We start from the raw sequence: 15072 nt of genomic DNA, 5'->3' as shown, positions 1-15072 counted from the left end.
AAGGTCAGGAATTATCCGCCCATCAATACTCGGCGGGTTATACAGCGTGAAAGATGCCTCTAGATTTTAGGCTATAGCTCTCCGCTTGGCAGGCTTTGTGTCCTACCCCTCATTCCGCCGAGATCGGGCTGGCTCCTTTGACCAGTGCATTTCACCCCCCTTCCCTATCTACCCGAGGAACAGCCTTGCCAACTTTTTTTGAACCAAAAACTACTATTGCAAGCCCTTTCCATAAGGGAGGGTGCAGTATGCAGAGTGCAGTGTATTTAAATGGTTTGGCATATACTTTTAAGCTTTATATGTATCTGACTTTAAAATCTTTAGAGCCTCTGCACCTGACCTTATACCGAGATTTAAATAGACTGGTTTAAGCCATTTGTTTCTGGGGGCTTATAAGCGGGGCAAATAAACAGAACATGAGCAATTGCTTCCCTCTGTCTTGGGCATACAATACATTTATCTTCATTCAGAGGGTGCCATTTACAAGTAAAGGATTTGATTGGGAGGGAACCCACTCTAAACTGATACAGTTTCCTATCATTGAGTACTGTGATAAAAACCCAGTAACATTCATACAGGTACTCATGTTTAACTCCAAAAAATCCCTCGTCAGGGTGGGCCTCATTAAGGATGTAAATCGCTTCAACATAGTCATGTTCCAGTATGCTACCTTGAACTCTTTCTTAGATGGAAAGAGGTTTCCTGCAGGATTTTCCCATTAACTGCACATCTCCATTAACTGCACATCCCCATATCACTCAGGGTGTCTCTTACATGAGCTGTCAGCCTGCCTGGTTTCAACAAGAGCTTGGGCATACAAAGACAGTTCAGGGGTGACCCAAAGCCTTCTCCAGTAAGCCATGGGTCTGTATTGGGCCATATCGTCGATTTCTTTACAACTCAAATCAAGATATAGAGGCACCAGTGTAGTTGATTGTGGGAGGCATGATAAGGCTCTCATAAATGTGTTTTGGACTACAATCAGGGGTGCTAAGTCTTCAAAGCCCCACAGCTCTGCACCGTATAATACAGAGGTATTCATTTTGGTATTATATATCTTGATGACAGGAGCCACTGGCTTTGTATGGGAAAGTCTCTGCTCCTTCATAAGGACTCTTGTCAGTTGAGCATGTTTGAGGCCCAGCATATCGGTCTGGGGTTTCCAGTTTAGTTTCCTTCCCAGAGTAATTCCCAGATATGTGAAAATGTTGGTCTGCTCAAGTTGGACATTATTCATAAAAACCCTCCCTTTGATAACCTTACAATTGTGGAGAACCATAAACTTAGTCTTATCCACATTTACCACAAGGTCGTGATCACGGCAAAACTCTTCGACCCTAGTAAGGGCTGGCTGCAGCCGTTTCTGGGTTTTGGATATTATTAGAGTATCATCTGCGAACATTAGCAGGGGTATCTCAATGCCTACTAGGGTGGGGGCGTCTGTGGGGTAGTTAGAAAAGTACTGCACGATCCTGTTAATAAATAAAGAGAATAAGGTTGGTGCGAGGACACACCCCTGGCGAACCCCCTTGGAAATGGGAAATTTGTTTGTAATGTCCCCATTTATACCCCAGCAGACCTGGGCAAAATTGGAATTATGTAATGAAATTAAAATAGCCAGTATATCAAGAGGCATCCCCATATCTTTAAAAGCTCTCCACATTTTTTTGCGGGGCACCAGATCAAAAGCCGATTTTAGATCGATAAAGGCTGCGAATAATGTACCCACTCCCAGAATGACCACCCTCCAGTATATGATCACAAACCTAAAGACCTGGTCTATGGTGCCAGTGTGTGGCCGGAACCCTGCCTGCAGTGGTGACAATATGTCTTTTTCGTCCATCCACGTCTGGATTCTACATAATACCAGCCAAGCAATAATTTTTTTAATACAATCGATACGGCTTATTGGCCAGTAATTGCCCGGTTTGCATCGATCCCCCTTTTTGAAGATTGGGATGATCTCTTCTCCAGACCACGTTTCCGGGATGGGAGCACCACTGGCTATAGCATTAGCAAGTAGCTAAATGTAAGTCACCCAATTATCCCCATCATGCATAAACAAGTCCGCTCGTATACAATCTAGGCCGGGTGACCTACCTGTTGGAATTAGTTTGAGCACATTTTGAACCTCTTGTCTAGAAAAGTGCATAGTGGTGGTAGGGTTGGGCATATCAAATTGATCTATACTGGTGGCAAACTGGGCCTTGAGAGGTCCGCAGCTCAGGAGAAACATGGTTGACAGGGGCTGGATTTAAAGAACCGCAGCCCCATTTGGCGAGTTGCCAAAAGTTGGCCATATTTTTATACTTACTGGCTCTAAGCAGGTCTTGCCAGTAATTTTCATCCCACTCTCTTTTGGCTCGCGTAAGGGCCTGCTTCTACCCAGCTCTTGTCTTTTTAATGTCATTGGCGGTCACTTATATATAGTAAAAGTGGAGGTCAGAGCTTGGCAAGTAGCTTCACATGCCAAGTCGAAGTAGCAGTAAAGTGTGCACACAGGCCTAGCAATGGCAGGCCTGAGACAGGTTTGAAAGGGTATTTGTTCGAATGGCACAACAAAGCGCTGCAGCCCACTTATGACATTTAATTACATTTAATACAGGCCCTGGCCATATGGTATAGCACTTTATAATGAAAATTCAAGAAAACTAAATATGTCAATCGTGTGTACACCATGGAAAATTGTTAATAAAAATAGGAACGCTAAATTGAATTTATCCTTGAAGTGACGTAGATTTGCTTCTCCTTAGATATATGACATTTAATATTAAAGGGATTCACAATATATGAGTGATTGGTGGCTGCAGTGGGGGTGAGCTGCTAAAAAGAGAGTCCTCATTTTATCGCACTGCAAACAATAGATTTTGACTGACTTGGAATGTCAGTTTTTATAGAATGTACTAATTTCATATCAAGCACCAGCAGGAGACCTTTAACAGCTGCGGAGCTGTCCAAAGGCGCACTTCTGAGTAAGTAGAGAGAGGTAATGAGTGGTTTATCACCCTTTTTGGGTTTCAGTGAGGACAATACAACACATTACTGTCATTTGGACAGCTGGGAGACTTGTATTTAAATAGAAGTCCAATAAATGCTTTCCTATCTCATGACCAGATAGCATCATAGGGGGCCTGTGTCATTATTTGCCAGATAGGATTTATGAGCCCTGGAACATGAAGCATTCCCTCCTACAAAGCTGTGGAAGCTGACATCTGCTGTCATAAAACACAGCTAGATAAATAAACCAGGGCCTACCAAGACCTAGGCTGTAAATAGAAGACTGTGGCACCTAGGTTACAAATTGAGTTCAGAAATATTGCTTACTTATTTTAGATACAATAAAGATGAATGTCAGGACTTTCTTTCCTATTTCTTCACTTAGAAGCACATTTGTGGTTTGATGGTAAAGAATTCCTTATTTCCGAAGGGTAAATCAAAGATTTCTATGTTTCAGTAAAGCTTTCTTAGGAGTAACAATCATTTTGTGCTTAGTTTCAAAAGAGGTTTTGTAAGTGGTAAAAATAAATGTATTTAAAGGCAATTGCTAGCTTTGCATGAAATAACCTCCACATTAGAATCAAACTTAATGAAAGAAATTAAACATTTCATAATATTAAAAAAAACAGCTACAAAATTGTCATTGACTAATATTCAATAATGACTAAGGCTAAATGTGGCTTACTGCCACAAGTTTCTCAACATACATACATCTAAATTCATTTTAAAAGAATTTTACTAAAATCGTTTTTGTATTTTATAATCTTGATAATGTCTTATATAAATTCTGTAAACATCACGATGCACTACAATGTAAGGCCATAGCTTTTACAGTGCTGTTACTTTTCTGTGTTATTTTCTGTAATATGTGTAAAGTGCACATTCAAATTTCAATGTCTAAATGGGCAAATATGCCGTGTATCAAAATAACATGATTTTCAGGTATTACAATGACAATATCTCTGCATCTTAGTGACAAATTTAAAATGTGATTTTAGTGTGCCCTAATAGCTACAGTATGTCTCAAATACAACAGCTATTCAAAGTTATGCAAAGAAGAGAGTAGTTCCGGATACATATGAAATACATTTCCTGCCATTTTGAACAATCAGATTGCACTGCAAATAAATTGGACTACTGCCTAGTGGCTCCAGTGAGTTCCTCATACCCTGGCGTTGATAAATTCTTGTCACAGCCCACTATTAAAGCATTTTAGCTTTCCAGACAGGCACAAATGCATAACGCAGTGCCCTCCTAACTCAGCCAACAATTCCTCAATTGTCTCTATATGATGTTTGTATTTAGTGCCACATTAATGAATAAGCGAAGCAATATAACAACGAAACTGATTTCCATAAATTATACATATTGGTAGGTCTTATAATTTAAGGATTATATTATAGCTTAATTGAGCTCTACCTTATTCAATTGTCTCCTGTGCAGTTAGCGACCGAGTTATTGTGGAAGATACATTAATTGTTTTATCTTTCAGAGCTTCTCCTTCATCCATTTCAATAGGACTTTGTTCTTTTCTCTGCTTAACTTAGAGGTAAGGGAAACAGGCTGTGGCTGTAGCAGTGGTGTGAGGTTTGACCTCCTTCTGATGCACTACAGTGTCCTTTGACACTAGGATTCAGGGTACAGCGTGCCCTGGCCTTAACAAGGCTATGACAAAATGAAATGTCTCACCTACTTTTGTCCTTCATACAACTTAGCAGTAGTGTTGTTTGTTGTGTACAGATAGCTTTACTTCTTTCTTCAGTTAATGAGCTTCTATTTTCATGTGGGGAAAGCTTGCAGCTGTGTACTCATTTGAGACAGCTCTCTCTGTCACACATGTGCAAACAATATTGTGTCATGTTAGCACTCAAGTCACTGAAAAAGGGCAGAGTGCAACTTGTTCTAAATCTCAACTTTGGACCAAAAGAAAATATATATATGTATGCATGTATGTGTGTTTATATATATATATATATATATATATATATATACTAGCTTACCCGTCACGCGTTGCTGAGATCTCAGAAGAAAGGAAATTTAAGGAAACTTGTTATGATAACATTTAATTTGCATTGTGTCATTTTTATTGAAACATATTCATTTTAATATGGAAAACATTTTAAAGTGTTGTTTTAATTCTGTTTATTAATTCCAGTGCTTGTGAATACATGTATTTTTTGTTTTTTCGTCCACAAATAAATCAGGTTTTCCGAAGCATGAGCTGGCCACATACAGTTGTCCATGTGAGAAGCACGGATTCTCCAAATCTAGTCCACACACTTGCAGCGATTGTCCTTGTGCCTTGTTGATGGTCATTGCAAAAGCGTGTCGCACCAGAAACTGTAAATGTTCAGTATTGGAAAAATTATGAGGGCCCTGGGGGCCGGGGGGCCGATATTTAACACATTTTTCTTTTTTTTGCTTTCTTTGCCAGAAACCGTCGCGGGAGTGTACTCAACATTTTTTTTGTTTTATTGCCAGAAACCTTCGTGGGAATGTACTCAACAACTTCCCACAGTTTCATGTCGATCGGATGAATGGTGTTCCAAAGCTCCAAAGTTTGCCCAAGCAAAAGAGTGGCACTCAAACAAAAGCGTAAGGTTGTGAGCCTTTATTTAGTGGTATGAACAGTGTCCCATCTGCCGATTCCATTTGGCAGCAATTCCGTCATTTATTGCCTGACGCATTTCAAGGGTTGTCCCCTCTTTCTCGGAGACTTCACACGGAAAAGGATGCGTGCTGTTTCCGGTCACAGTTCCACTTATAAATGCTTATTTCCACGCCCCCTGGATTAGGCTGCTTCTTTGAGTCTGTGGAGCATTGTGGGTAATGCAGTCCGTAAAACTATTCAAACCACAGATGGCCGCACTAATTCTCTGCCGGATAAAAAGATTTACCAGCCCTGGATGGGCCTCCGCAAATGGGTGCCGTTCTAAATCCAGCGCTGTTGCTCCACTGCAAGCCCGGTGGAATACCGGACTGTGGCCCTGTACACTTAACAGGGTGGTGCTCGCTCGGCGGCTGGACCACCGCCAAAAATGATAGCTCCAAAGTTTGCCCAAGCAAAAGAGTGGCACTCAAACAAAAGCGTAAGGTTGTGAGCCTTTAATTAATGGTATGAACAGTGTCCCATCTGCTGATTCCATTTTGCAGCAATTCCATCATTTATTGCCTGACGCGTTTCAAGGGTTGTCCCCTCTTCCTCAGAGGCTTCACACGGAAAAGGATGCTTAAGGGGGTCCCAGAAGGACCCCCAGGGCACACAATTAAAAACATTTATTTTTTTAAAAGACCCAGCAGGTGCCTGTAGGGTGCGCAGACTCTGCCGTAAAAAAAATTAATAAAGTAAAACTGAGCTTTTTTTATAATTAGCACCCGGGGGGGGGCTAAATACCAGGGACAACATTATAACATTTTATGGGGGGCCCAGAGGGGCACCCCAGCCATGGGGATCGTCACCAAAATGGTGGGGGGAGGGGTCCAAGGTCCCCAAAGCAGTGAGGACCACCACCCCTGGAGCTTTATGTATTGTGGGAGGGGGACTGCATTGCCCCCCTTCCTGGAGCACTCGAGGTCCCCGTTACCCCCTACAAAAAAAATGGTTGGATGGGGCTGCAAGATCTTCAAAGTCCCGGGGACCACCACTCCCCATGGCTTTATGTGTTGTGGGCGGGCCGGCTCCTGCAGTGTCCCGGGGTTTCCATCCCGCCCCCCAATAGCAAGGAAATCTGTTCTCTCTTTCAAAATCGAAATCAGATTGCTTTTCCACATGGGGAGCTGCATGTTAGTAGCTCCCCATGTCGAAAAGCAATGCCGACTCTCAAAAGCGTAGAAGTTGTGCACCAAAGGCGCTGGAGTCGGGCACCCTACAGATTATGAGTCGTGCATCCACGTGTGCACACCAGGGACTGCACTGAGCGCTGCGCCGGGTGCGTGACTTCTAATTTTACCGTAATAAAATAGCCCCTGTTAGTAATTTCTAATATCCCCGGGGACCCTATCTCTTATAAGCGTCCTTCGGTATCGATTCGGTATTTAAGAACAGGAAATTGGGATGTTGGTAAAAAATTACCGAATCTGTACGTTTCGGTAATTGCCATTCATTCCTATGGGCCTGGAGGCCCATGGAATGAATGTCAATTACCGAATCGGTAAAATTGGGAAACATTGAAGGGTGGCAGGGTGTCACTTTGACACCTTGTGCACCCCTCAATTGTGTATGGGTGCACATGTTGCAGACATACATGCCCTAAGGTCATGTATGTCTGCAACATGTCACTGTTGGAAAAGCAAAAAAAATGCTTTTTCAGAGGTTTTCATTATTTACCAGCAACTTGTAGTTGGTAGTAAATAACGAATCCTAAGATGGGAAAATCACTCATTTGAGTGCTCCCTACATATCAGGATTCGGTAATTTACAGTATCGGTATTTAAGAATTCGGTATTTTACCGATTCCTTAAATTACTGATTCGGTAAAATACTGAATCCTTAAAAAATGCCACCTACATCTGAAAAGCCCAATACCGGTCGGTAACGCCCAAAATTCGGTAATTTTGGCCATTACCGACCGGTATTGGCTACCTACATCGGGCCCTAAATGAGGTTAAACATTACAAGTTAAGGTAACACTTGGCAATATTTGATTATTGGCACGTCTACAGTGTGCCTGATACATTCCATCTCTCTTACAGGCCTCCATTCAAGAGGTGTCTGTACAGAGGTGCCTACTGCGTCAGATTTAAAGTATGGACCAACAGGTCTTTAAAATGATTCAGAGATGAGACCAAATTAGGTGAGAGATCAAGTCATTATACAGGACAATATTCTTTGGGGCTTATTTACAAGCCCCTTGCGCCACTTTTGTGTTACTTTTCCCATGTTAAAAGTGACGCAAAAGTGGCACAAGGGCTTGTTAATCAGCTCTTTTATTTCTAATGCATTTAATCGGAGGCATTGTATATCTAGGCCGCTCTGCTTACCTTATGTAAACACCTTGACCAACAGAGTTCACAAGCTTTGGTTGTACACGGCAGCATGGACAGCAGCGTCTATAACTTTAAAAGAGAAAGAGAAACAATGTGAGAGAGAGTGAGATAGAGAGAAAAAACAACATTAAAACTGTGAGAGAGAAAACGTTATAGATGGAGCAGTTAATACTGGAGAAAATACTCGTAGCTCACCGTTTGCCTCCGTTGTATGTCCAAGCACGTGCTGGTTCATAGTGCACCCTCCAGTTTAGTGATCTGAAAGATAGTATATAGAGTTAGTAATAGCATAGTACACACAACTGCACACATATATTTTTGCTTTATTTATTTGTACACTCAGGATAATGTATTTCATCAACTTCCACTGTAAGGAGGTGTCTGTGCACTGTTTTTCTTCAAAAGTAGTATATCCCATGCACTCCCACTGCATAGCGGTGAGTTCTCAATATTGCGTACCTAGACTGTTGCACCCCATTGACTAGCAGAGTCTGGAGGTGAGTGTTTTTCTTGGGAAGTCAGAGGCAGATTTAGAAGCTCCTTGCGCCACTTTTCCCATGTTAAAAGTGACACAAAAGTGGTGCAAGGGGCTTGTAGATCTACCTCTCAGACTGCTGTAATCTATCCTCACTTGTTGGAGGTAATTGTACATTTCTACGCAGTGAAACTGCTGCACACTACCCACACTCTCCTTTGACAGATGACTTGTTGTTTTTTCGGAAACAAGCTTATTTAGCGTGATTCAAACAGGGTGCTCCACATGTCGAAGCAGCATTCTCAGACGTTGATATGCTGGCCATGCATCATCTCAGAATCCAGGGCTTTGTAGGTGTTTTTGGGGGGGATGACACCAATTTGTGAAACACAACCTGTAAGATAATAAAAAGGAAGTTAACATTGTGTGTCATTTCTTTATCGAAGGAGAGAGGGACTGAGAAAGTGACTGAAAAGAATATTCGCAGCTCAACTTTCTGTCACCGGTGTGTTTTTTACCACGTGCCGGGACATGATGCACCCTGAAGCTCTACATCTAAGAGATAATAAAATAAAGATGTTATGATTGGTATTTGTTACTATCTTAATGTGGAGTACAATAAGATCGCCCTTTCACACACCTTCCCTCCCGCATTTAAAAACAGCTATTTGTACAGTTTATATTCCAGACGTTTGACCGATTATAAAAACGTTCCTGCTATTGGAAAAAATATATATAAATGCAATAAGATACGGTATATAGGACTGCGTGCGCCAAAATTGCTGCATCGGTTTTTTGTATCCAGTCTGCTGCAGCCCATCAACTCCCTTCGATGCGCACCCAGGCCTCACTGTTCACCTTTTCCTGGACAGGACACCTTCTACATCATGCAGTCCCGCTCTGCCACCAAGAAATCGGACATAAGGTGCCGAGTCTTGATATCGGTATGGCTAACGACTTACTTGTGCTCCCATTATTATCACAGGTTCCTCACCCGCTTAGTCCTTCCGGTACCACTAACTCAGTAACCAAAGAGGCCACGCACGTAGTGGTGGGCCCTTGTACTCGGTGGTTTGGGCCTACATGAGGTGTCCGAGCCACTAGGATGGGCCATCTCAGCGTTTGGGATGGGAGCAACTCTAAAATGGTGTAGAGCGCCGCACCCCTTCTTTTTTATTGGTAAGGTCATGTGTGTAGTGATGCATGTGCTGGATGGGTGTTATGTGGGTGTATACTAACCCTGGGCGGAGCACTACGCTACGCTCGCGGAGTTTGCGCAACATCGCACTACGCGAGCTGCACGTAGCACAGTGCGAGCACGCGTAGTGCAGCGTAGCATAGTGCAGCGCTAATTTTTTGCTTGTTCGCGGTCCTGAACGTCATGTTCGCGACCGCAAGCAAGCAAAATAACATCCCGGCGAGATTCTCAATGCAGGGAGGTAAGGTTTCTCATTGTGAGTGGTTGCGCATGCTCGCGACCGCTCTCAATGAGAAACTACCAGTTCGCGTTGAGAAAGCTGCAGCTCGAGTAATAATCTACTCCAGCAGCAGAAAACGACAGCTCGCACTCTGCAAGATGCTGTTTTTAATGATTGCACAGTGCCGGATGCTTGTCCGCACTGTGCAATCATCGAAAACACATCTTGCACAGTGCGAACATGCTACTACGCAGCTCGCGTAGTGCTACGTGAAGTTCGCGTAGTGCTACGTGAAGTTCACGTAGTGCGAAGTGCACTTTGCGTAGCTTCGCGTAGCGCTACTTCGCGAACTACGCCCAACCTTAGTGTATACCAGCCATGAGGGAGTGTGTGTGTGTCCTTCTGACAACTAGACCTGGAACTAAGAAATCACTACAATGGAAATCTGGGCAATGTTTTGTTTTTGTTTTTTCCTGGTAGCGTAAGTGGAGTGGGCTGGCCTGACATATGCCACTGCTGCCCAAGGCTCTGAACCATGATTCCGGAGCTATGGGCATGATTTAGGCATTAGCAATATGAAAATTCAAGTGATTCAGATGTCCGTTTTGTAGTGCTGATGTCACCCGGCTCTTAAACGCAAATGTATCATTATATCTGTAAGTTCCACAACTTGGCCAACATGAAAGGTACGGGGTATCACTGACTCTATATTCATCCATAGTTGCATACATAAAAGATGGTGGACATGACGCATTTCTGTGATTATGAATGTTTGTTGTACATTCAGTGGAGTGTTGTAGCTGTAGTAATACAGATCTGTGAAAGGCTAAAGTAGCAGTTCTTGGCACATGAAGGGAAGCTAATATATATATGTATGTGGTTATTCAGGTACACTGTAGAACTTGGTGCTGGAAATCAGTGTTTGAGGCTCGGAGTTACATCCACATGGTACTGAGGAGTTGCGTCCACATCTTTTTATTGTAGAGTAATGACGTAATACAGGCGTGCCTGGAAATGTACTGTGAATACGGTGCTCATGTAAATTGCTGATATAGTTTTGGGTTGATTTTGCGCTATATAAATATGCTAAAAAAAAAAGGAGGAATAGCCGACACTTACTGTCAGAGGTAAGATGGTTGTATACGCTATTTATAGCACAATATAATGTGGTAGGGCGCAGGAGCAGCATTTTACGAACATAATAAATACACAGACACAGATAGATAGTTGAATTGGGTTCGGGCACGTGTGCTTGACTCCATTTTAATACGTTGTTGTTGGTAACAAGTAGAATAGTAATCATGATATGATACACAGATTTTAAATCATGAACGGTTTATTACTTCTGCTGTACAAAGGTAGGAGCATTGTATGTGAAATAATACACAGAAGAGTCTATCGTAAAGAGTTCATGAGTTTCGGTGCACTGAGGTAGGGGCAGTTTGTGTGGAGCCTGCGATGATGCATGATTCAGGCAGACCGCACTGGTAAAAATTTGTTTTGACTATTGAATTTTGCCTTAACAAGGGCACGTTATGATTATTTATGGTGTACTGAGTTAGTGGTACGTCTGGTGTTTAGCGTGTGCTCACCCTGCGATGATGCCTGGTCTGAGCGGGCTACACTGAAACCATTCACTGTTGCATACTGGACTATATGAACTTTGAGGGGGGAACTAGCATTGATGGTTATCAATTGCTGTGCAAAGTAGGTATACTGATTGCTCCCCATGACAAATTAAATGATTCCACTTCATGCAGTGCATTCTAACTTTCACAAATTGTGGACGTATGTCTGGTGGCGATGTTGAAGGTGATGCCACAGAGGTACTTGGTATTGCGGGTGGTGGAGGTACTTTTTGGCGCAATCGTCTACATTCTTTGTGACCATAGTTCACAGGATGCAATGATTGCAGGTGCTTGCGCACACTAGCAGTGCAACAGCACTATTTTTTTCTTTGCTTTAAAAAAATCAAGGCTGAATTTAATACTGTCTGTAGTGTAGATCAAAAGGTAAATTCAAGTTGCTTTGTTTGGTACTGCACTTTATAAATAATGAATGAAGAATCAGTTGAATTCTGCCTGAATACGGCCATGTGGCAAATAATTATGGTGCACTGACTTAGTAGTACCTTTGGGACTGAGCGTATTCATAATCTGCGAAGATGCGTGGTCTGGACAGACCACACTGAGGGTAATGTTCTTTGACTACTACATTTTGCCCTAATAAAGCCTTGGGTTGATTATTTATGGTGTACTGAGTTAGAGGTACGTCTGGTGTTTAGCGTGTGCTCACCCTGTGATGATGCATGGTCTGAACGGGCTGCACTCAAAGCATTGAATATTGCATGCTGGATTGCATGTACTTTGAGGGGGGAAAAAACTACCATTGTTCTGCAAACTAGGTCTACTGATTGCTCCCCATAACAAACTAAATGATTGCACTTCTTGAAGTCCATTCTAACTTTCTCAAAATGGGGACATATGTCTGGTGGCGATGTTGCAGAGTGGGAGCATTTGTTTTTTCTTAACCAATTATAGTCAAGTTGTAAACCCTGCCGTTCGCAATGTAGATGTTAGGGTGGACTGCATCATCTGCAATCATGATGGAAGTGGAATATAGAACATATATAGAAAACATTATTAAAATATGTATATTTCCGGGACATTTGAAAGGGACAGTATGTCTCACCATGACATAAAACTCTTCACTCTTCTTTGCGATAATTTATGGTGCACTGAGTTAATATTATCTTTGGCGTTGAGCTTGTATGTATCCTGCGATAATGCGTAGTGCAGGGAGGCCAAAGTGGGAGCAATGTTTTTTTGCCTAGTGAATTCTGCTTTAATAAGACTACGGAGAGATGACTTGTGGTGCAGTGAGTTAGTGGTAGCGAAAGAACTCAGCTCGTGTGCACTGTGCGATGATTCGTGGTTCGGGGGGAGTCGCAGTGGTATGATATCTCTTGTCTACTGGACTGCATCATGTACAATTGTCTTTCTACCTGAATGGTGAGCCCTCACAATGTGGATCAAAGGCAGTAGTTATCACTGACATTGGCAAATTCTTTATGTCGTATCTTTTAACAAAACATGAGGACATAAAATACAATTAACTCTACCTTAAAAAAAACAAGGTTAAATTTCATGCTGCTCGTAGTATAGATTGAAAGCTGAATTCAAAATGTGAACCTTGCTGTCTGTACTGTAGATTGAAGGCAGAAGTATCGACAAATGATTTTGTCACTTGTTTTAACACATACAGTACAATTGTCTCTTCATTAAATAAATCAAAGTTGAATTTCCTACTGTGCGTAGTATACATGCAAAGTTGACTTCAAGTTGTGAACCCTGTTGTACGCAGTTTGGATTGAAGGCAGTAGTTGACTCAGATATCGAGGAATGCTTTTTGTCACTTTTTTAAACAAAATATGAAGACATATAGTACAATTGTCTCTGCATTAAATAAATGAAGGCTGAATTTCCTACTGTTCATAGTTTAACAAAATATGAGGTCGAGACGGAATTCAATGTTGTCTGTAGTGCTTCTGCACCACTGATATCAAGTCGTAAACTGTTTCCTGACCGCACTGTTGATCAAAGGCAGAAGTCTTTTACCCTCATCATTTCCTCTCTTGCGAAGTTTCCTGATGTTTTGTATGAAGATGTCTCCTCATACTTGTTGTTTACAAGATTATTTTTTTGTAGGGTCACCCCTGGAGAGCACCGCCTTGCAGATTTTGCAAGAGACATTGGTAGCATTAACCTTCTTCTGCATCAGAGGAAAAGTAAAAAAACTTCCAGGCAATTGATGGATACTTCTCTGGAGGGGGAGGTTCAGGCACAGATTCTTCATTTACATAGTGTTCTGAATCAGAAGATGCTTTATTAGTGGCCATTGCTCCAACTTTGACCTTACAATGTAGATCGAAGGCAGTTGTCAGCACAGATATCGACAAATGAATTTTGTGACTTATGTAAAACAATCTGAACACATACAGTAGAATTGTCTCAATATTACATCAAATCAAATCAAATCAGGGGCATTTGTATCGCGCACAAATCACATCCGTAGAGTCTCATGGCGCTAGCAGATGACTCTGAAATGGAAGATAACAAAGGTAGGTGGCTAGTTTGCAAAAAGCCAAACCTTTTCGAAAGATGCTGTGTTCAGGAATGGTGCGGAGATGGAGGGGAATCTTATTCCAGTGGGCGAGGGCAAGAAAGGAGAAGGCACAATCACCATTTCTCGAGGTTTGTCAGCCGAGACTCCTTGCTGGATCTAAGATCTCTTTGAGGCTTATACCATCTCAGTGTCTTAGACCAGTACTTTGGACCGCTTTTGTACATATGTTTGTGCACCAGGCATAGAGTTTTAAAAAGAATACGCTTCCTTACCGGAAGCCAATGAAGATTTTTCAAACAGACGTGGCTGAAGATCGTCGTGGAAGGCCTAGTACCAGCCGTGCGGCGGTATTCTGGAGAACCTGGAGTCTGTTCAGGTAATGCTCGTTTATAGAAAGTAAAAGCGCATTCCCATAGTCCATTCTGTTAATAATTAAACCCTGTACTAGGGGTTTCCTGACCTCTGCGGGAATTCACTTAAAGATCTTTTTCAAACTACGCATTAGCCCAAAGCAAGTGCCCACAATATGATTGATTTGGCTTTCCATTGACAGTTTATTATCCATGTGAAAGCTCAAATTTTGGACTGACTACTTCGGTGTTGGACAACTGCCTAGTTCTATATTACATAAATCAAGGCTGAATTCCCTACTGTCAGTAGTGTAGGTGGAAAGCTGAATTCAAGTTCATACTTTAACAATATCTGAGGACATAGTACAATTGTCTCTGCTTTAAATAAATTGAGACTGAATTCAATGTTTTCTGTAGTGCTGATGCGCAACTGGTATCAAGTTGTCAATTCAACTGACCGCAGTGTAGATTGAAGGCAGTTCTCAGCACAGATACCGACGAAAAATGTATTTCCAAAGTTGAATTCAAGTTTTAAACCCTGCTGTCTGTAGTGTAGATTGAAGACAGTAGTCGATACAGACATAAGTCTGCGGTGGTGTGGCCCTGAGTTCGCAGTGGGCCTGTGTCCAGGAGGCACATAGTCATGGCGGCAGCCACGTGGCAGGGTGCAGACCTTCGCTGCGGAGCAGTCTCTTCTCTTTGCAGAAGTGAACCACGCCCA

This window comes from Lissotriton vulgaris, chromosome 3_1 (assembly GCF_964263255.1).
Source record: "Lissotriton vulgaris chromosome 3_1, aLisVul1.2, whole genome shotgun sequence".
Classification (NCBI taxonomy): Eukaryota; Metazoa; Chordata; class Amphibia; order Caudata; family Salamandridae; genus Lissotriton; species Lissotriton vulgaris.
The sequence above is the reverse complement of the archived record's forward strand: the minus strand, read 5'-3'. Positions refer to the sequence as shown.